This window comes from Anabrus simplex, chromosome 2 (genome assembly GCF_040414725.1).
Source record: "Anabrus simplex isolate iqAnaSimp1 chromosome 2, ASM4041472v1, whole genome shotgun sequence".
NCBI lineage: Eukaryota > Metazoa > Arthropoda > Insecta > Orthoptera > Tettigoniidae > Anabrus > Anabrus simplex.
Genome location: NC_090266.1, coordinates 1,060,297,039 through 1,060,321,115, shown reverse-complemented (window position 1 = coordinate 1,060,321,115; position 24,077 = coordinate 1,060,297,039). Strand labels below are relative to the sequence as shown.

Genomic DNA, 24,077 nt, shown 5'->3' with positions numbered 1-24,077 from the left:
TACCAGCACTATGACGTTTCTTAAAGTCATCTCACACAAATTCGAGAAAATTATGGAATTGCATCTTATTTCAAGGCCGGGGCTTTTCTAAATCCCAAGTTCATCTTGAGAATAAGTTTACACACCAGTAAATACATCTAAATACCACAGACTATCAGATATCAGTCGCTGACATGATTGCCACGTTCGTCATAGTCCCCGAGAATACAACACCCACGATCACAATAAAAATTGTCATTTAACTACATTGTTATAATTCCTTCCGGCATTGGCGGGGATAAACAATGCAGTAGCCTGGTGAACACATTGTCGCACCCGAGAAATCACCCCCATTCACTCACTTGTTCTACCTCCGTCATTGTGTGCGTTTGTCTTAATCCTTATTTTGATACATGAACTTCTATATTACTGATGACAGCTCGATTAGTTAATTCCTTTTACGAAATAAACGTTACCTGGGTAGGAAAATGGTCATTCTATATGTTAACTTACGAAATCATATTTTAAGTACCGGTACCTATTATTTTCGAATAGGCATTAAAACTCGCAATTTCATGTACTGTATCACAGTATTGTCTCACTTTTGCTCATTCATCCCGTTGCTATGTGCACAGACTTCAATGTATCTCTATCTCACGAAAGAGTGAAGACTACAGTTATATTCTGTATGCAATCCTTGATTTCGGCTCAGTCTTTCAATTCAAGAGTACTACTTCGTTCACCTAAAAAGCTTCAATAAAATCTCTGTGAAATTATCTTCCATACCGTATATGCTGCAAATTGATTTGCACTGCATACGAGAAGCTACAGTCCCAGAACGGGGTCGAATCTATACACCATCATATGATAGCAAAGCGGCTGTTCGTTTACATCACGTGATATAGTAACTATAACGACTTCAAAATTAAATTTTAAAACAAATTTAATCATGACATCCTAACTCTATGACCGATGAGAGTCAACAATCACTTGCATTTTGGAGAAGATATTAAGAATCCACTTTACTTAACGAAATCATTTGTTCATCCGTAATCATTATCAGCAGATTAAAATGATTCACAAAATTAAAAAACAATGTTTGATTGTGATACATTCTAACCTCTCAAGTATTCTCACGGATGCATTTTCATAGAGCTATCTTTAGACACTACCTCACGCCTCGTACTAAGTACATCAATATTTTGAAATGTCAAAACATTACATTATTTTGAAATGATAAATCTAATCGCAATGTTTCATTTTCAACTTACCCATGAGTAATCAGAGTTCACCTCACTTCATGGTTGTCATCGGTATAAATTAGCGGGCTCGTATACCTTCGGTGGTCCTCAAACTTCGTGCTGCAGGCAAAACAAACCAACGGCGTGCACATCAAACTCTACTCGCCATTTTCGAGTTGTTATCGCCCTGAGCGCCAGGGCTGCACCGCTCGCTCGCTGCTGTTCGGATCCACTCGGCTTTCCTATTGATTAAATGGTGAATCTCATCATGCATCCCGAAGTTCACAAGTGTATGGTCATTCAAATAGCCAGTTGTACGCGATAGATAAAAGATGGGACAAAAGGTATTGTTAATAGAGTGCTCGTGAGCTCAGATAATGTATTGTGTGGCGCTGCAGACGACTTTATTACCACCATCTTTCTTCCTTAGTTTCACAGTATATAGCCAATGTTTTATTTAGTAGTTAAACGAATTTGTCTCCCTCGTTTCTTTTACTTGACACCAATGGCATTTCCGTGCACCTATTTATCTGCCACCTATTCTCAAAAATTAATGCCATGTATTCCCGCCTATATTACATGGGCTTTCCTATCACTACAACGAATGCCACCTCGATTCACCCCGGTACGTGAAATTGATCCAGGATATCGATTGGGTTGCAAATGCTGCCTTACTTTAACTGTCTCAAATCTAAAGACATTGTGATATGTGCAGCAGACAGAGGTATGTGAGCCAGTTAACTACTTTTCCACTCGCAACTGGTAATTATTCCCCTGCTCGCTTCCCATCTGTACAATCCTACACACTCTCTCTCTCTCTCTCTCTCTCTCTCTCTCGCCGGATTGAGTAGCTGAAACGGTCGAGCGCTAGCCTTCTGAATCCATCCTAACAGGTTCGATCCTGGCTCAGTCCGGTTGTATTTGAAGGCGCTCAAATACGTCAGACTCGTGTCGGTATATTTACTGGCACGCACAGGAACTCTTGAGGATCAAAATTCCAGCACCTCAGCTTCTCCAAAAACCATAAAAATGCAGTTAGTGAGACATAAAACCAATAACATTACTTTTTAAAATTGACAACAAAATAGTGGAGCAGACAGAGATACGTGAGTCAATTAACTATTTTTCCGCCCGCAACTGGTCATTATTCCTCTACTCTCTACCCATCTGTGCTACCCTACACTCTCTGTCTTAACCAACTAGGTAACGCAGATAATGCTCAAGGTTGAAGACACGAAACCCAAAGCAGTCGATCGCTTGTCAATCAATCAATCAATCAATCAATCAATCAATCAATCAATCAATCAATCAATCAATCAATCAATCAATCAATCAATCAATCAATCAATCAATCAATCAATCAATCAATCAATCAATCAATCAATCAATCAATCAATCAATCAATCAATCAATCAATCAATCAATCAATCAATCATAAATACAAAAGTAAATAAATAAATAAATAAATAAATAAATAAATAAATAAATAAATAAATAAATAAATAAATGAAATAAATAAATAAATCAGTCATCATTGACATGCATTTAGGGCTGTTATCCAGGTGGCATATTATTTCTTTCTTTCTTTCTTTCTTAATCTGCTTACCCTCCAGGGTTGGTTTTCCCCTCGGACTCAGCGAGGGATCCCATCTCTACCGCCTCAAGGGCAGAGCTTCAGACTCTGGGTCTGGGATACAACTGGGGAGGATGACCAGTACCTCACCCAGGCGGCCTCACCTGCTATGATGAACAGGGGCCTTGCGGGGGAATGGGAAGATTGGAAGGGATAGACAAGGAAGAGGGAAGGAAGCGGCCGTGGCCTTAAGTTAGGTACCATCCCGGCATTTGTCTGGAGGAGAAGTGGGAAACCACAGAAAACCACTTCCAGGATGGCTGAGGTGAGAATCGAATCCATCTCTACTCAGTTGACCTCCCGAGGCTGAATGGACCCCGTTCCAGCCCTCTACCACTTTTCAAATTTCGTTGCACAGCCGGGAATCGAACCCGGGTCTCCGGGGGTGGCAGCTAATCACACTAGCCACTACACCACAGACGCGGACATATTCCCTATCAATTAATCGTTTACCTGGCTTCTTCTTAAAATTTTTCAAATAACTTAGAAATTGATCGAACACTTCCCTTGATAAATTATTACAGTCCCTAAATCCTCTTCCTATAAATCAATATTTGCCGCCAATTTGTCCCCTGGAATTCCCTTGTGCTTTGCACGTTCTGAGAACTTCCACGAGGAAATCATGTGACACTGAATCGATAACCGTATTATAGTCAATATAGGCCATGTGGAGATTTTTCATCCTGTGGGTGGCTTCAACAATTACCACACTGTCAATATTATAAGTTGGTTTTTGCACCTTTTGTATTTCTTGTAGCAGTCTGGCCCCGCGGTGTAGGGGGCAACGCGTCCGCCTGTCACCAGGCGGCCCCGGGTTCGATTCCCGGCCGGGTCAGGAGTTTTAAATTGTAATGATTAATATCCCTGGCCTGTGGACTGGGTGTTTGTGACGTCCTTAATCTTCCTTTCCTCACACACAACATTCCACACTACCGCCATTCCAATTACACGCAAGTTCATACAATATGGTGCCAGTAGGTACAAAAGATCCACATGGGTCGACGCCCCGAACAAATAACATGAACAGAAATTCTTGTAGCAGCATTTTTGTTCTTCTGTCAGGATTCCAGCATTTAGGCAGTGATTGTAGGTTTTGGTGGCCAGTATGGATATCTTGAACAGTGTTGGCAGGCAGGTGATTGGTCTATACTCGGAGGGATTATTGGTATCTTCGTTCATAGGGAGCAAGTAGGTGATACCTTTTGTTAAGAAGTCTGATGCACCTTCTGGGTTCTCAAGGAGATGTTCTAGATGACTGCATAGCACTTGATGAGTGCTTGTGAGGACTTTATGTATGTTGTACGTTGGGTATTCAGCCCGAAGGCTGGTTTGATCCTCTGCAGCTCCGCCAACAGCTGTCAAAAATAGCCTAGGCGTCACTGAAGAGGCGTACTAGGGAAATGAGGAGTGAGGTAGTTTCCCGTTGCTTTCCTCACCGAGCCAGCCGCTGCTATTACATATCAGTCTGCCAAGCCCACTGAAATGCATGCACCAACTGACCCTATGAGCGATATCTTCACACCATTCATAACAGGGACTGGCTGCATAAGCAATGGTATTGATAGCATCACCCATACTTCAGTCACTTTCAAATTGTCAAAGCCAAGGAGGAGACTGAGACAGGTCAATGAAAGTAACAAATTTGATATAGCCCATGCCAGAAGACATAGTGCACTGTAAACACTACATCTCACCAGCAAAGGCATGAGGACTTTATACCAGTAAATATGCACTCCATCTGGACCTGGCGATTTCCAGTTCGCTAGTTCCTGGAGGCACTCTTTCAATTCCTCGGATGTTATTATCACACTTGGCATGGCATTGATGGTCTGAGATCTCGGTTTTTCATTATCCAGCCAAGAAGCATCCCTTTGATAGCTTTCAGGATTTCCCCAGATGACTGAAAAGAATTTTTCAACTTTGTGGTAATTTGGAACTTGATTTTCCGTTTCTTTACTTTTGGTCAACAGAGATGTACAGAATGCTTTCTCGTCGGTCTGGAAGATCTTGTTTTACTTTCTGCCTCCTTAAACTTTCTCTGTATCTTCGCAGTCTACCAGAAATCACTGTCAGTCGTTGGATATTAAGATCAGTGATGTCTGTCAGTTTGTCGGGGGTTAGCTCCCGCATTTTGAGTGGTCGAATGATTTTCTTGACTTCTTTCACCAGTTTCTTTGATCTGTTGATGTTCTTTCTGACTGAGAGAGACGTCCTATGTTGACCCTGATAGTCTCCACCTTTTCATAGATTCTTCTCATCCACGGAGCATCCTGCTCGGTGGAGTTTTCTGAGGCTGTATCTTTAGTCCCAAGGATGTAATGACTACAGCACCAACGCAGTAGACGGCACAATTGAGCACTTCAAGGGAGTGACATTCTTGGATGTGCTGCAGTAGTATGTGCACATTCAGATGTTCAACGAGTTCTCTCAGTCGTTTACTTACTCAGAGCTTGGGGAGTAGATTTCTGGCCGTCGGATCAGTCATTACCTTTGAATTCAATCTATACAGTCTAAAAATTGCTTTTTAGTTCTTGGAAATTTTGAGGAGTTTTCAGGCTTCTTTCACGACCATGAAGTACAGATGACACATCTTGGTTCATTATTTGAGGTTCATCGTCATCATTCTCTCTATATAATTCCTTGACAAAGTCGTTCTCGAAAGCAGTCAGTACAGTACTTTTGAGACGATTGTTAGTGATGATTGCTCTTTTCCGGTCGACCAAGGTTTGTTCTGTCACAATGTTGCTAAGATGGGGACACAGTCTAATGAACAAAGGATATCTTTTCGTGTAACCTCTTTTCTCTCCTTCCACATTCGTAGACTGATAAAAACAACGCATTACGTCTTAAATCATTTCACTAGCCCACTTAATGAGTTGCTCTACTTTTTATCATCATGAGTGGCCAACTGCTCATCTGCAGTTGAAACACGCGTAGCTGGTGCAGTTTGTGGAGTTGTTGAGGGGGCTGTTCAAACTCGCGTCGACTGTAGATTTTTCGGGATCTTGCCCGGTCAAGGGCCGCCTTTTCAGCTCTTTACCACCGATTGATCGTCTGCTGTCACAACCAGCACCGGCTTCAGATGTGCCCTGGTGTTCCCAAGGCAGCGACCTTTCCTCGGAGGCTCTCGTTTTACTTCGTGTCTCCATCTTTGACGGGTGTGCCTTTTATACTTACAGACAGGTCTGATATTTCAGCCTCCCCTAACATGGGATGCAGACGCTGTTTGCAGCCACCCACTGCGGGTCAGACGTTGCAAGGCTGGTTTTGTTTGAGGGGTTTCTTCCCCTAGATAGGTTGCCTTCTCTACAGCTGAGGAGTCCAATTATTATTATTATTATTATTATTATTATTATTATTATTATTATTATTATTATTATTATTATTATTATTATTATTATTATTATTATTATTATTATTATTATTATTTATTCCTCGCCTTTCTCCTAATCTGTTGGGGTCCTCACTTTGTGTGAATTTAGCCCAGTTTCATACCAAGATGCCCTTCCTCATGCCAACTCTATGTCGAGGGATGAATACATGAGTGGGTAGTAGTGTGGTGTGTTGTGTGTAGACGAAGACATTGTACGTTAAAACGAACGAGCTCGAGGAATTAAACACACGCAGTTAAAATCAGCAGTCTGGGCGGAAATCGAACTTGGAGCCCTTGGAATCGAAGGTCACTACGCTGACCATTCAGTCAAGAGGCTGGATTACTGTTAAGCTAGTGGTTTAAGGTCTCACTAACTCATGGAAGATTTTCGGTAACGTAAGCACGGCAAAATATTAGGATTGTGAAGGAAGTGGTCCTGGCATTAAGTAAGGTGCAGCTTCAGCATTTGCCGCTGTGAAGATGAGAAAGCACGGAAAACCATCTTCAGGACTGCCGACAGTGGGGTTTGAACCCACTACATACCAAATGCAAGTGTTTAGCTAACCTGATCCCCGCAGCCAACACTGCTCATAAACGAAATTTGGAACTGTTTATATGTTTATACTGAACCCTTTGGTCACACGTCGATCGTCGGTCACCTCCTACACCTGCTCCGGCAGTAACGTTGTAACAGTCATATATCTATAATAATGCTTAAATAGCTGAAACAAATACATTAAATCGTCACAATCTTTCTTAAATATATAATTGAAAATGAAATGAAATGGCGTATGGCTTTTAGTGCCGGGAGTGTCCGAGGTCATGTTCGGCTCGCCAGATGCAGGTCTTTTGATTTGACGCCCGTAGGCGACCTGTGCGTCGTGATGAGGATGGAACGATGATGAAGACGACACATACACCCAGCCCCCGTGCCAGCGAAATTAACCAATGATGGTTAAAATTCCTGACCCTGCCCGGAATCAAACCCAGGCTCCCCTGACTGAAGGCCAGCACGCTAACCATTTATCCATGGATCTGAACAATGTATATTGGAAATGTAGGGACGAAACACCATAAAGAAAACCCGAAAATCGGGAACTCATATTCCACACCAAGAACTGTGGGTTAATCTACACGATCTGTAGAAAATCTGGCTCTCACAGCTGAACTCCTAATTTACATTTAATTGAGGTTGTCCACCGATTATAAATACCAACGCAGGATATCATACAGCCATCGAGTGAATCCTTAATCGAACCAAACTAACCTCCGGTTACGTTGGACCTGTTATAAATTGTTTATTGCAAAACTTGTTGCTTTTAAAAGTTTAGTTGCAATGACTAAGAAAATAGAAGAAAATCGCACCATCTGATGCCACCACAGGACACTCTTAAGCTACTGTTCAACCAATGCTCAAATACGCATTATCAAGAAATTTGTTCAGATGGAACCAACAAATGATCAATAAATTATTTCACTTAACATGTTCAGAAGGAACAAAATGAAGCTACAGAAATATGTAATTAACAACACGTTCAGAAGGAACGCCAAACAAAAAATAAGTTAGAATAAAGTGCAACTCACTTGAAAAAATATTAATCAGTCAACTTTCTGGTTATGTGAAATTAATGTCATTGAAACTTTTCAATTACAAGCACGCGGATCGTTGAAAAACAAATGAAATACGTGAATCTCGTTATTTCTTAAATTTTACAACAGGTCTGTCTAACTAAGTTTGTCTCCTTAATCTACTATTAACGAACTAAATCAAACTAAAAAATAAGATAATCTCACACGCGCGAAGAAAATAAAATAATGAGCAACAGCTGGTGAATCGAACCCGCATTCACAATGTCCAAGCAATCAAATAAATGTCAATAGCAATGCACAACTATCATCAATCCTCACAATAAAATCTCGTAGAAAACATAAAATATGAAAAGAACAAACAACTAACTTGAATATCCGTAGCTTAGTTATCGGGACTAGTCTTCGTTAGCTGGGTTTTCATGTAAAATGACCCTTACATTTACGCTGGCTAGTGCGACACTACTATGGAGGCATTTCACTGCTAGTAAGCAAGCGAAGCCGAAACATGACCATATACTGAGTCCCACTAACTCACTTTCCTAGACCTAGTCCACCACTTCAAACAGTAATACTACCTATGAATGTCGATATCAAAATAAACTCAAATCCGAATATGTAAATATTCGGTCGTATCCCAAACCCTACAATAACGCTTATCAAAAAACCTATCTTAACATTAAACACAAATGAAAAATCTTTACAGCACTGACGGATCAGTCTGGTTGTAATTGTGTGTTCACTCGGTGAAATAATGTTGCTAAGTTAACTAGTGACCTCAACACACGGTGTATTAAACGAAAACCGTGTTCATTCCAAACTCTAAGTACATTTGACGTAAACAGAAAAATTGAGGATCAGAAACACCTCCCATGTCACAACCAAGTAACAACTCAAATAGTCAATAAATGTCATTCATTCTCAGACCCATCAAAGAACCTAACCAGTGGTTCCCTCAGTTCGCTCGAGCTTACAATGTGGGGTGCGTTATTTCCTACAGGAAAATTCTAACACCAACACGAAATTAAAACGAAACGAAATATGGCTAAATGCAACCAATAACATTATCACTGCGACTAAAACACTATTCAATTACTTGAGGTCAATTAACAGGCTACTTCTCAAGCTCTTTACAACAAGGTATTATACAGACGTAACATGACATGAACCTACAGTCTCACTCGGAACCACAGACATCCCTTGCAGTTAAGATGGCACATCGTGCACTCACTTAAAATGGGCATATCCTCGTTGACAAATTAGCTGTGTTTCATAAATATCTGGCGTTACAGGGGCATCATTCACACAGCCTGTCCCGAAATTTCATGCATCATATTTAGTACTATAGTGGCCTCTCCAGCACAACCTGTCCCAAAACATTTTTTTAACAATTTGTTTTACGTCGCACCGACACAGATAGGTCTTATGGCGACGATGGGATAGGAAACGGCTAGGAGTGGGAAGGAAGCGGCCGTGGCCTTAATTAAGGTGCAGCTCCAGCATTTGTCTGGTGTCAAGATGGGAAACCACGGAAACCATCTTCATGGCTACCGACAGTGGGATTCGAACCCACTATCTCCCGGATGCAAGCTCACAGCTGCGCGCCCCTAACCTTGTAACGTTCCAGACGTTACAGTGTAATTATGTTAATTTTATTATGTAATTAATTCAGGAATTTAACGTCATGATATTTATTTTGGTATGTAATTGTATTATAATTCATGTTTAATCATTTGCTCACTATCATTTCATTACTTTGTAACTACGACTTGTAAACGAGGGCTGAATATTCTAATATTAACTTAGATTCTTGCGACATTTGTTGAAAATTAACTTGCAGTAGATTTCCGCTATCTTGCAACATCACCGAGGAAGGAGGAAGGACAAATTTAGACATCAAGTTCTGGGAAAGCGAGCACGTGTTCACGCGTCCCAACGTAAGCTACCGTATTTCGACCAGAATTATTCAAACTGGACAACGCCTATATTTTCAAAGGAGCGTCATGTTGCCATGGATAATGAGTGAATGGACCAATAGAAGAACAGTTAATATCAGAGTTAAGACCCGTCAACTCTAATATCTGGAGTGGGGAGAGACATGTCATCTGATTGGACCACGTGGAGCGACCTGTAATTAGCGCCAGAGAAGGTTATAAAAGGGCATGCTGGAGCTCTTGGCTTGATCTCTTCTTGATCTCTACTACTGGACTCGGCTGCATTCTACTTGATCTTCTTCGTTTGATTCTACGTTAGTATTTTACTTCATTACCACGACGTGGTACTTAGAAATTCCGAATGAGGGGTGTATAGCCACTCTCATCAGGAAGTACGTACAGCTCGGCTACAAGACCGGTTTGAACCAGTATAAGTCAATAGGTAGTATTAATCTAGATAGAAATGAAACTTCAGAGAATATTTTCAGTAAAGTTGGAAGGATTCTTAATTGAGTATCCTCTCCAAATAACCCAAGGTGGTTCTGCTAACTATGACTTAGGGCTTATCTCCAATATACGGGATAAAGCATAATAGGGAGTGTTAGTTTTGAAGTCATCTTCCAATTAGTGGTGGGTGCAATTTGCAAGGCAGGAATGGTACTTCGCTGCAGATGAAGAGATATCAAAGACGACCGATGATGTTCCAGCTACAAGGAGGGAAGCCTTCCAAGGACCAGCAGAACAAGACTAAATGGTGAGCAAGCGAGTTAAAGATATTGCAAGTTTTCGCGAAGTAGAGTCATTCAATTTTTTGTTAAAGTCATTTTTTATTTTAAATTCAGTCTTCGTTAAACCGTCGTCATTTATATTAAATCTAATAAATAGTATTTTTCTTGTTCACTTTAATCAATCTGCCTTAATTAGCCTTTTGATTTTTAATTCTCCTGCTTAATGATTAGTGCACTATCACCCCACCCCTGTGATAAGAGTCCGTCCAAGCTTGATTATAAATTTTTATCTTTAAGTCCTCAACTTAAAGATTGGCGCCCTTAGCTTGAATGGTTGCATTTCTCATTTGATGATTGTTCTCCGAGTGGGGAAGTCACATAAATGGCGCCCAACGTGGGGCGAGAAAATCATTAAGTACGGAGCAGTTAATGACAGTAACGATATCAGAATTCGTATTATGGGCAAAATTTGGATATCCACGTTTCATTAAGAGTGTTTGATTGTGGGAAGGGTCATGGCTGATCAGACGAAAGAGGAGAGGATGTTGCGTAGTGGACGGGCGATAAAAGGCAATAATGTATTGAGTTCAGAGGAAGAGTTGTGTAGTCTAGTAGAGGAAATTGAAGATAGTAGTGTAAGTAGTATGGAGAGTGAAGGCAAGCAGAAAGAAGTCAGTATGGAGTCAGATGATAGTAGGATGGGGGGCGAAGCAGAAGTGAACACTAACAATGAAAGTAATAATAATGATCAGTTAATGGGAATGATGCAATTAATGTTAAGTAAGATAGAGGACAGTAAAACTGAAATTAAAAGAGAATTAGAACAAACTAAATCTGAGCTTAAAGGTGAATTAGAACAAACTAACACTAAAATTGAGAATATTAAATATGAACTTAAAGAACAGTTAGAGCAAACTAAAGCTGAATTAAGCAGGGAGATGAGGGAAAATAAGGAGGAAGCGAATCGGAGAATGGACGAACACAGTAGGCAGTTACGCGATCTGGTGGTAAAAAATGAACATTTTAATAAGCGATTAGAGGACCAGAAAAGTGAATATGAACGGCGAGGGAAAGAGGTAGAAGAAACGTTTGCGGGGCAGAAAAGTGAATTCCTGGAATTAATGGGGAAGGAAAACAACTCTACTAGGGAGGAAGTAATGAGGCAGGTCACTAGTATTGATAAGAGAGTTGAGACTCAAGGAGGGGAAATACGGATATTTAAAGACCACGTCCAACAAGAGATTGACACGGTAAAGCGTAGAATAGAAGATGAGACCCGGGCAAGTGAAGAAAGGTTTGCGATAGCGGAAGAGAATAAGATTGAAATTAGGACATTGAAAGAGAAGCAGGTTAATTTGGAGAGAGAAATTGATAGGAGAGACAGAGATGTAGAATGCCGGATGGAGAAAGCAGAAAATCAGTTAAAACAGGTGGCAAAGGATAAACAGGTTTTTACGGGAAGGCAATGTCTAGGAAATAGCTACATTAGGGAAATAGAACTACCTAAATTTAATGGGAAACAAACGAACCCGCTAGATTTCCTTAAGATGATAGAAAAACGATTTGAAAAGCGTCTAGAGGAAGGGTCTATGGACTGGGAAGACGTTATGGAAAATATTGATCATGCTTTTGTAGGAGAAACACGGTCTTGGTTCATGGTATATAGGCAGACGATGACGAACCTGAAAGAATTCAGAAATAAGTTTAGAGAGAAATTCTGGAATGAAGCGATACAAGCTCGGGAGAGAGAAAGGGTGGTATTTGGGAGGTACAAACAGCATGAAGGAGTTACTATGACCGAGTACTTCCTGGCACATGTCATGATTTGTCAGAACTTAGATGGTATAACCGAGGGGTCTGATGTAGTAAGACTACTTTTAAGACATTTTCCGGACAGGGTGAGAGAAGCAGCCTGCATGCAAAAAGTTGGTACTATTCAGGAGATGGAGAACCTACTAGGCAGTTTTGATGCGTTAGGTAACCTTAGAAGTAGAACGGAGAATATTCAAAACTTTAGTTATCACAACGGAATGAGACATAACGGTAGTACACAGAATCACGAAGCTCGTAATCAGTTCAGACCTCAGCAGAACAGCAGGAGCGGAGTACAGGAATATAGGACAGGAAATTCCCAACGGAGGCCAGAGCAATGTACTAATGAGTCCAACGTCGATACACAAAGGGAACCTTTAAACTAACTAGAGGCTGTAATGTAAGGTCAGAATTCCAGCCTAGTACGAAGGTAGCGAAGTGTCTTGCCATGAAAGTGTTACCATATGACCTCGATGTTAGAGACGATTTGTTGTATGAACCCGAGCAGAATAATGGAGATTCAAGTAATAAAGTAGTCAATCCCGTTGTTAAATTGAAAGTCTGGGGGGCGTGGGTTAAAGTTTTGATTGATTCTGGTAGCCAAATATCATGTATTAGTTCTCAGTGGTATGAGTCATTAGTGAAACAGGGTATTCAGTTGGAGGAAATGCCTGTTAAGTCTACTTTCATCATTACGGCTGTTGGAAAGAAGTCTAAGCAAATTTGTAAACAAGTAGCTGTCCCGATCTGCATTAATAATTCTATTAGCGTTCAGATATGTTTGGTAATTCCGCATTTGATATTTGATCTTATCTTGGGATCTGACTGGTTAACGTTAAAATTGGCTCAGTTAAATTACAATGATCTAGTGCTAAATTTGAGGTGGAATAATGAGGATATCAAAGTCAAGTTTGAGGAGGAAATTCAGAGGAAAACGGAAGTTAGTACAGTGTGGAGAATGAGAGAGGTTTCTAAAGTAAATGAAGAGGCTAATGAGGGCCTGAAGTTGTGTCAGTTGTGGATTCATGAGGATAAAATATGTGGCTTGAAAGAAGCCGTAAGTAGAAGTAATGAGTTAAATGAAATCCAGAAGGACAAGTTATTTGAAGTGTTGTGTGAACACGTGGAGATTTTTTCCGAGAAACCTGGTGTTACCCATCTGTATGAACATTCTTTTTCTGTGCTGGATAAGACTCCATTCAGCGGACCGCGGTATCCGATACCACACAAATATGCAAAAGCCGTAGAGGATCAAATTCAAGCTATGTTAGCAGACGATGTGATTGAATTATCAAACAGTCAATATGTTAATCCCTTAATTGTCGTGCCTAAGTCTGTTGGATCAATAAGTTTGTGTATTGAATGCGAGAGCGTAGTGAGAGTGTTAGGTTTGCCTGAGGAACCACCTCGTAATGCTGAATTTTACGTCCGACTGGCACGGGAGAACCTGATTAAATCTGGAGATAAACGTAAAAGGCAACAGAAACGTAAGGTACTGGATAACTTTGAGGTAGGTGATATGGTTTTGGTGAGAGTTCCCATGTTGTCAAACAGTGAGGATAAGGTAACGAAGAAATTTTTTCTTTTATATCAAGGCCCGTATAAAGTACATCGTAAACTAGGACCCTGTGCTTACAAGTTAGCGGATGGCGAGAGCGTAATGAATGGTTCATATAACATTAGTAGCTTACGGAGATACCTGTCGTGTGAGGTGGCTGAACCGGATTGTGAGATATAGGTCAGTAACTCGGGGAAGTTGCTACTTGTTATGTCAGACTACGAGTGGATGTGTTTACGTCTCAATTGTGGTGGTATTTCCTAGTTGTGTTTGTAAACAAGGGAGGTGTTTGTGTAGCGGTAGAATTACGCTCGTTCATTGACGATAGATCATCTGTTTTCCGTATGTGAGGCCATGAAATTTTATATATTTGTTTTCTGAGATGTTACAGAAGGCTAATTAAAGCTGACGACGGCAAATAATTAATTTTCCCGTATGTGCATTTCTAACTTGCAATAATTTTACCGTGAGCTTAAATCACGTGTGAATTCGAGTGAAGTGTATTGCATCCTGCTTCAAGATAAAGTTGAAACATTCGAAAGAGTGATAAAAGTGTAAATTGTTTGTATCATTTGTTTTACATGTTTCTAATGTAAAAGATTGGAAGAGAATGTGTTATTGCTATCTAGCAAAAAATGTCGGAGAGATGGGGAGAAAAAAGGACAGATAGACACTCGGCAGAGTCTGTAATCTGAAATTGTATATATATTATGTTATATTTTCTAGGATAATCTTGTTTTTTTTTTACAAAAGTGAAAAGTTGCTTATGATGGGCATAATTTAGCATCTAAACCTCAAGATGAACTGAAATAACAGACAGTCGCAATGGTAAGCAGTCTAAGAGAGATATGGAAAGAGTGAGATATAATTAATTGTATGAAAATAATGTCGCTCGTTATGGGCAGGTAATAGAGGTATTTCAAGTCAATGTGGGAGTAAGTGTGTGAGTTCTCAACTCATGTGATATTTGTTAAGAACTCATGGGGGCGTATGTAACGTTCCAGACGTTACAGTGTAATTATGTTAATTTTATTATGTAATTAATTCAGGAATTTAACGTCATGATATTTATTTTGGTATGTAATTGTATTATAATTCATGTTTAATCATTTGCTCACTATCATTTCATTACTTTGTAACTACGACTTGTAAACGAGGGCTGAATATTCTAATATTCACTTAGATTCTTGCGACATTTGTTGAAAATTAACTTGCAGTAGATTTCCGCTATCTTGCAACATCACCGAGGAAGGAGGAAGGACAAATTTAGACATCAAGTTCTGGGAAAGCGAGCACGTGTTCACGCGTCCCAACGTAAGCTACCGTATTTCGACCAGAATTATTCAAACTGGACAACGCCTATATTTTCAAAGGAGCGTCATGTTGCCATGGATAATGAGTGAATGGACCAATAGAAGAACAGTTAATATCAGAGTTAAGACCCGTCAACTCTAATATCTGGAGTGGGGAGAGACATGTCATCTGATTGGACCACGTGGAGCGACCTGTAATTAGCGCCAGAGAAGGTTATAAAAGGGCATGCTGGAGCTCTTGGCTTGATCTCTTCTTGATCTCTACTACTGGACTCGGCTGCATTCTACTTGATCTTCTTCGTTTGATTCTACGTTAGTATTTTACTTCATTACCACGACGTGGTACTTAGAAATTCCGAATGAGGGGTGTATAGCCACTCTCATCAGGAAGTACGTACAGCTCGGCTACAAGACCGGTTTGAACCAGTATAAGTCAATAGGTAGTATTAATCTAGATAGAAATGAAACTTCAGAGAATATTTTCAGTAAAGTTGGAAGGATTCTTAATTGAGTATCCTCTCCAAATAACCCAAGGTGGTTCTGCTAACTATGACTTAGGGCTTATCTCCAATATACGGGATAAAGCATAATAGGGAGTGTTAGTTTTGAAGTCATCTTCCAATTAGTGGTGGGTGCAATTTGCAAGGCAGGAATGGTACTTCGCTGCAGATGAAGAGATATCAAAGACGACCGATGATGTTCCAGCTACAAGGAGGGAAGCCTTCCAAGGACCAGCAGAACAAGACTAAATGGTGAGCAAGCGAGTTAAAGATATTGCAAGTTTTCGCGAAGTAGAGTCATTCAATTTTTTGTTAAAGTCATTTTTTATTTTAAATTCAGTCTTCGTTAAACCGTCGTCATTTATATTAAATCTAATAAATAGTATTTTTCTTGTTCACTTTAATCAATCTGCCTTAATTAGCCTTTTGATTTTTAATTCTCCTGCTTAATGATTAGTGCACTATCACCCCACCCCTGTGATAAGAGTCCGTCCAAGCTTGATTATAAATTTTTATCTTTAAGTCCTCAACTTAAAGATTGGCGCCCTTAGCTTGAATGGTTGCATTTCTCATTTGATGATTGTTCTCCGAGTGGGGAAGTCACAACCTCACGGCCAACTCGCCCGGTTGTCCCAAAACTTCGTCATCATACTCACAGGGGACATTTCCTAGCACATCCTGCATTACAACTTCCTCATTATCATTTAGAGGGTATCCTAACTTCCTCATACCATCCCAGAGCTCGCATACCTTACCCTACAAGTGATCTCATAATACCAAAATAATGCAATACAAACTTTACAGTGACTAACTTAACTCTAGACCTCAAGAAAATGATATAGATCTTATTCTTTAACACACGGTGTTCCATAACAAAACTGACTATAAAATCCCATCATTAATTCTTCAACCTCGTGAAATACTTATCGAGAATGATAACTAGCACTGTTATTACAATCAAGGTTTCATTTTCATTATTAATACACTGACTGACTGACAGAGCAAATGCAACACCAAGAAGGAGTGGTTCGAAAGGGATGAAAGTTGGGGAAAAAACAGAGACGGCACGGACGAATAATTGATGTTTATTTCAAACCGATATGCAGGTTACACAATGCGCACGGCATCGACTCAGTAGGATGTAGGACCACCGCGAGCGGCGATGCACGCAGAAACACGTCGAGGTACAGAGTCAATAAGAGTGCGGATGGTGTCCTGAGGGATGGTTCTCCATTCTCTGTCAACCATTTGCCACAGTTGGTCGTCCGTACGAGGCTGGGGCAGAGTTTGCAAACGGCGTCCAATGAGATCCCACACGTGTTCGATTGGTGAGAGATCCGGAGAGTACGCTGGCCACGGAAGCATCTGTACACCTCGTAGAGCCTGTTGGGAGATGCGAGCAGTGTGTGGGCGGGCATTATCCTGCTGAAACAGAGCATTGGGCAGCCCCTGAAGGTACGGGAGTGCCACCGGCCGCAGCACATGCTGCACGTAGCGGTGGGCATTTAACGTGCCTTGAATACGCACTAGAGGTGACGTGGAATCATACGCAATAGCGCCCCAAACCATGATGCCGCGTTGTCTAGCGGTAGGGCGCTCCACAGTTACTGACGGATTTGACCTTTCTCCACGCCGACGCCACACTCGTCTGCGGTGACTATCACTGACAGAACAGAAGCGTGACTCATCGGAGAACACGACGTTCCGCCATTCCCTCATCCAAGTCGCTCTAGCCCGGCACCATGCCAGGCGTGCACGTCTATGCTGTGGAGTCAATGGTAGTCTTCTGAGCGGACGCCGGGAGTGCAGGCCTCCTTCAACCAATCGACGGGAAATTGTTCTGGTCGATATTGGAACAGCCAGGGTGTCTTGCACATGCTGAAGAATGGCGGTTGACGTGGCGTGCGGGGCTGCCACCGCTTGGCGGCGGATGCGCCGATCCTCGCGTGCTGACGTCACTCGGGCTGCGCCTGGACCCCTCGCACGTGCCACATGTCCCTGCGCCAACCATCTTCGCCACAGGCGCTGCACCGTGGACACATCCCTATGGGTATCGGCTGCGATTTGACGAAGCGACCATCCTGCCCTTCTCAGCCCGATCACCATACCCCTCGTAAAGTCGTCTGTCTGCTGGAAATGCCTCCGTTGACGGCGGCCTGGCATTCTTAGCTATACACGTGTCCTGTGGCACACGACAACACGTTCTACAATGACTGTCGGCTGAGAAATCACGGTACGAAGTGGGCCATTCGCCAACGCCGTGTCCCATTTATCGTTCGCTACGTGCGCAGCACAGCGGCGCATTTCACATCATGAGCATACCTCAGTGACGTCAGTCTACCCTGCAATTGGCATAAAGTTCTGACTACTCCTTCTTGGTGTTGCATTTGCTCTGTCAGTCAGTGTATTTTAATCACTTTAGCCAGTGCAAATAAGATGCCTAAATTTACCATGACTTAATTTCAAATTTCGAAATTTAGTAATACACTTAACTAGCGCGAAACGTGGACATAGATGACCTGAACCGATATTAACAAAATTTTCACATGCGGATTGAAATTGACGATGACATCCTCTTACAGACTAGCACACGCAAAATGACACCGATTCTCGCCATTTACACATTAAAGAGACAAACATTTACAATATAACCACAATATAAACAGTGAAAGACACAGACCTTTAGTTGCAGATGAATCACTACCAGCGACCTCGATAACCTTAAGCCATGATGCTTATGATTGTAATCTCCTTCCTCGAGACCTTAGCCATGATTAGTCGTAATTCTTTTTAATAGCTACTTAAAACTTAAATTTACACAGGCTTTACACAAATATCTTGCTGAGAAAAACCTTGAGCTCTTATTTTAATATAGACACTGCATATAACATAAATTTCGCAAACGACGAATGCTGGCACAACACGACCGGAACGAGACCAGCATAATCCACTCACATCTGCCCATATTTTCCTTATCTTGCGACTGTCAGAATTAGTCGTCTCTCGTCTCATTCTCCCTAACTGACAAAAACATATACAATAGTCCCCAGGTAGCAAACCGGATTAGCTGATTTTGTAGCCTGGCCGACTTAAGGTACTCGTCCACGATGCAACAAAACTTACATGCCACTTTTGTGTTGCGCAAGAAAAATGACAGCACGCAAGTTTGCCTTTTTCCTTGTTGCGCAACACGAAAACTTGCGCGCTCAAAGAAATATTGCACCGAGTGTTTACACCATGTTATTTAAGTGGCGCAAGTTTTCTCGCATGCAACTTTCCTAGTCAGCTGTTTTAGCGGATGTGAGTGTTGATAGTAGCAAGCATGTCTTCTGGCAAGGTGTTATTGGCGGCTTCCGGCTTGCTTATCACTGATTTTATTATGGCGACGAAAATAAAGACGACAAAGAGCGAAACTGAAAAGTTGGGTGACGGAAGGGATTTTAGGTCGTGAACATTGTGGTGTTGTTAATAACTTGCTACAGGAATTGTACATGGGAGACCAAGTCTTCTACAAGAATATCCTGCGAAAGTCAGCGACTGATTTTAAATATCTACTGAGAGGAGCAGCGCCGTTGATACAAAAGAAAGACACGCTAATGAGAAAACATGACATTGAGATATTTAGCAACAGGTAAGCCGATTTTTCTTAAATATGGATTTTATACAGTACACATAAGGAATAATTTCTTTTAGCTTATTGTAATTTCCTACATTTTGTTTTGTTACAGGTGACAGTTATCAGTCATTGATACCGACATGCTCTATTTCACGTGTAATATCTGAAGTTTCTGATGCTATTTACATCGTGATGAACGCTCTCTGCCGTTTTTGTTTATTTCTGTAGTCCGTTGCCTCAACCTTCCATAAACATTCTTGTGTTTCAACTAAATATATCAGCTTTCTCGTCATCTCCCTCGTCCATTTCGTGTTCTGAGACATTGTAACCTGTAAATGAACTTACGTAAATTATGTAATTATTACTAAGATGGGTATCTATTTTGAGGCATGTTATATTTCATTTACAATAAAGAATATACAGGTACGTACTTACGTTAATTTATTCCCGAGTGTGAACCTCCCAAACATCAGTATAATGTCACAGCAGACGGCCACGTGAGAAAGTTGCGCCACAAAAATGATCTAAACTTTTCATGCCACTTTCAGATGGCGCAACTTCCTCTCTTCCGCTGTGTACACGATGCCACTTTTGACTTTGCACGCAACTTGGAAGTTGCGCAGAATCCGAGTGGCGCGTGCAACTTTTCGAATTGCATGACTGTTTACACGAAGCCACTCAACTTTTCTTGCTCAAATCGAAGTTGCATGCCATTTTAGTTGCATCGTGGACGAGTAGCTTTATTCACTAGAATAACAAGCCTATCTTTGTCTCTTCCTGCAGAAGTTCGTAGTATTCTTACACAATGTTAATATTACAACACTAATCTGTGGAGAAATTGTTATCTGTACTGGGGTATCACTTTGACAAACCTGATACTTAGCAACTTTACGGAAGTTCTCACTATTCCGGCTTCCTTTACGATAAAGTCCATCACCTTAGACACTGAAATTATAGAGGTTCACACCATCATTGCGTGTTTTTGTGATGGTTAGTGTTTTGTGTATTTGTGAAGAGAAATAAATGGAGACGAACACCCGGTCCCCGAACCAGAGGAATTAACCATACGCAGATTCCTTGGCCCAGTCGGGAATTGAACCCGGGTCCCTCTGACCCAAAGAACAATACGCTGGACACCTCCTTGTACTTCGCAACCTACCAGGGTAATGAACATGACTTATGTTTCAATATCCAAATGCTGGGTATAAATAATTATACATATGAATTATTACTATGATTTTTTCTGGTGGTTTAACGTCGCGTAGACACGTCGAATGTTTTCGTTGACGCAAGGATGAGGAAAGGCTAGGATTGGGAAAGTAGCGGTCGTAGCCTTGATTAAGGTTCAGCTGCAGTATTTACCTGATGTGGAAAAACTTGCATTCGGGGGCAGTGGGCTCGAACCCCGCTGTCGGCAACCTTGAACATGATTTTCTGTTGTTTCCCATGTTCGCACCAGGCAAATGCTGGGGCTGTACCTTAATTAAGGCCACGGTCGCTTCCTTCCCAGTCCCAGCACTATCCTATCGTTGTCGTAAGACCTGAGTCGGTGTGATGTAAAACAAATAAGAACCAAAAAAATTATAGACTACTATTTACTTATATGAGAAAACGTGTGAGATAATGCATTAGATCTGGAAGAAAGGAAAACAACGAAACAAATTTAGCTCAACCTTTACTATAAAAAATAACAGATTGCTGTAAGGCGGGCAAAGTGACTCAGATCGTACAGCGTACAGTTCAAGGTGGTGGGTTCGATTGCGGCTCATTTTGGTGGTATAATGGAAATGGCGTATGGCTTTTAGTGCCGGGATGTGTCCGAGGAGTTCGGCTCGCCAGGTGCAGGTCTTTCGATTTGACTCCCGTAGGCGACCTGCGCGTCGTGATGAGGATGAAATGATGATGAAGACGACACATACACCCAGTCCCCGTGCCAGAGAAATTAACCAATTATGGTTAAAATTCCCTACCCTGCCGGAAATCGAACCCGAGACCCCTGTGACCAAAGGCCAGCACGCTAACCATTTAGCCATGGAACCGGACAATTTGGTGGTATGTGAAGGTGTTCAAATACACCAGCATTGTGTTGGTAGATTTACTGGCACGTAAAAGAATACCTGCGGGCCAAAATTTCCAGCACATCGACGTCTCCAAAAACCGTACAAGTAGTTAACGTAAAACACTGGTCGGTAGCTACAATCTACAATTTGGTGTCTGTTAACTCTAGGCATGACATTCCATAGGCAATATGATGTGTAACAATAATAAAACAAGAAGACCAGCTTATGACTCCAGCTGCTCTTACTAGTCCTTAATCAGTAGACCAGCAAAGGAAACGTTTTCTATCAACAATTCTGACCAAGAATATATAATTCGTGATTCATCGACTGCAAATAGACTGCGCCTTAAGACAGGTCCATGACAGCAAGCACAATTGCCACTCATAATTAATTTCACACATAAAAGATGTGTCAGTAACACGAGGGCTGTAAAAGGTAGTGGCAACGTAGTCCAGACACTCGCAGGAGATCGGGCATACGTAAATAGGATATGGGAGCCGTCATGTGGCGCTGTGGTCGATGTTCAGTGTGCATTTGACGGGTATCAAGTTGGAAGTGTTGTAGCTGTGTGGCGTTGAAGTGAAGAGTGTCGATTTCACCGCTCTAAAGAATGTTTTTAGGCGATCAGCGTTCGTAGATTAGAATGGAGGTTGCCCATGGTAAAAATACATCAGAATGTTATTGAGGAGCACGTGAAACCTGTGGCGAGAATGCATCACCGTAAAGGCAGTTGCACGGTGAGTCAAGGCGTTTCGTGGGGGTCGGAATGACACTGCGGATTTTCACCGCACAGATCGGTCGTCCATTCCTCAAGATCAGATCCACATCGCAAGTGACCTCGTTTCCATAGACCATCTATGGACTATCCGTAATTTATGCCTAGAAGTTGGTGTGTCACATACTGACGAAATGTCTTAACTTGAGGAAAATTGCGTCCCGTCGGGTTCCACATCAACTCACCGACGTACATAAATGGCACCTGTATGTAAGCCTACTAGTTGGCATCTACCTGGACAGATACTGCAACGAAGGAGACGCATTTCTGCAACGTATTGTCGCCATTGGTGAGACGTGGACACGAGCCTACGAGCCTGAATAAAAGCGTCATTCGAATTAATGGCATCACCCAGGTTCGCCACGTCCACAATAATTTCGACAGGAACCGAGTTGGGTGAAGCTTATGATGATTGCAACATACGACTACGGGGGTGTTATTCTTACGCATGCCGTTCCTGAGGGATAAATCGCAAACAGTAACTACTACTGCCAATTTCTAGAGCGAAACCTGCGTTCGGCTATGCGGCGCAAACGTCCACATTTATTGCGAGACGATCGCCCTATCGTGTTGCATGACGACGCACATTGACATGTCGCAAACAATATGAAGCTCTCATTGCAACGGTGGCATTGGAAGATCTTAGAACACCCTCCGTACTCACCAGACATGAGTCGTTTTGATCGACCTGTTTCGGAAGTTGAAGTAACTCCGCCAAGGAGGCCGATTTCCTGACGTGTCATCTGTATTCCACGTAGTGGAGAGCTCCGTCGCTCTCATCAACAGAGAACGGCTTGCCAACGGCCTTCAATGGTTTTCTGATATTTGGCAAAAGGTAATAGACTTTGCGGGTGACTACTTTGGAGGAATGTAATGCAACTGTACTTGTTAGTTAATTAAATATTGCGTTCTGTCAATATTGACATTACTTTACTTACAGCCCTCGTAATAAAATAACTCGACAATTTATTTCATAAGGGATGTTAGATATACAACACTTGACATTGACATGACTGTTTCTTGTCGGAAAAATGTCAATACTACCCATTCAAAATGTTTGTAGTCTGGTTTTGTGTAATATTTATAGTGATATTGTTACAGCTACGTGGTACTAAACTAACATTTCTTTGATTCGTTATTTAAATATACAAGGTATTCGTAAATCGGTGTAAACTATTTAGGAGACATATTCCTAACAACAAAACTTTTTAAAAAATCATATGAACATAGTCCTGAAAATGCTTAATTTCTGAGTAATCAAGAAGTTTATCGTTGCATTGCCCCTTGGTGAACAATCAAATCAAATATCCTTCATGTTGTATTAGAGTAACTGTGTATTCAATTTATGAAATAAGAGAAACATACTCTATTAATGTTCTTGCAGAAGGTAACAGCTTGTTGGAAGACCTTTCAGCAATTAAGTTCGTGTGCTGCTCATTATATGTTCCCGTCTGAGAGACCATAAATGAGGTGGATCTGTGGATATCTATCATTTCACTCAATAGATACATTTTTGTTGCTGCAAATAACCTGTAAACAAACAAACAAACAAACAAACAAACAAACAAACAAACAAACGACAATCAATCACAGGAAAACAAATCTTAATAATCAAATGCTGAGGTGAAACATTATGTACGTAAATGGGGATGTGGGGTCAGAACTGGCGCCAGCATAAGAAATACTCGTAAATATGCGCATATTCTAAATGTATGAGAAAAGTTTTGTATGATAAATGTACAGAGTGATACTCTTCCACTAAACTCGAGAGGGAATTGCAAGATCTGAAAATATACTAATATTCATCTCTTTTTTTTTAAGTTGCTTTACGTCGCACCGACACAGATAGGTATTATGGCGACGATGGGATAGGAAAGAGCCAGGAATGGCAAGGAAGCGGCCGTGGCCTTAATTAAGGTACAGCCCCAGCATTTGCCTGGTGTGAAAATGGGAAACCACGGAAAACCA

The 24,077-nt window shown here is 41.3% G+C and overlaps 1 protein-coding gene across 2 annotated transcripts in view; it reads right to left on the bottom strand.

The window, feature by feature from the left end:
* LOC136863282 (uncharacterized) overlaps window positions 1-23,534 on the bottom strand; it is a 167,581-nt gene extending 144,047 nt beyond the window's left edge. The window contains exon 1 of one of the 2 annotated variants that reach the window (XM_067139666.2): window positions 23,475-23,534. The gene's annotated coding sequence lies outside the window, so the exon portion shown is untranslated. Of the gene's footprint in view, window positions 1-1,250; window positions 1,322-23,474 lie in introns of those variants that run through there. The other variant, XM_067139667.2, reaches the window with a different exon arrangement.
* Between the last annotated feature and the right edge of the window lie 543 nt (window positions 23,535-24,077).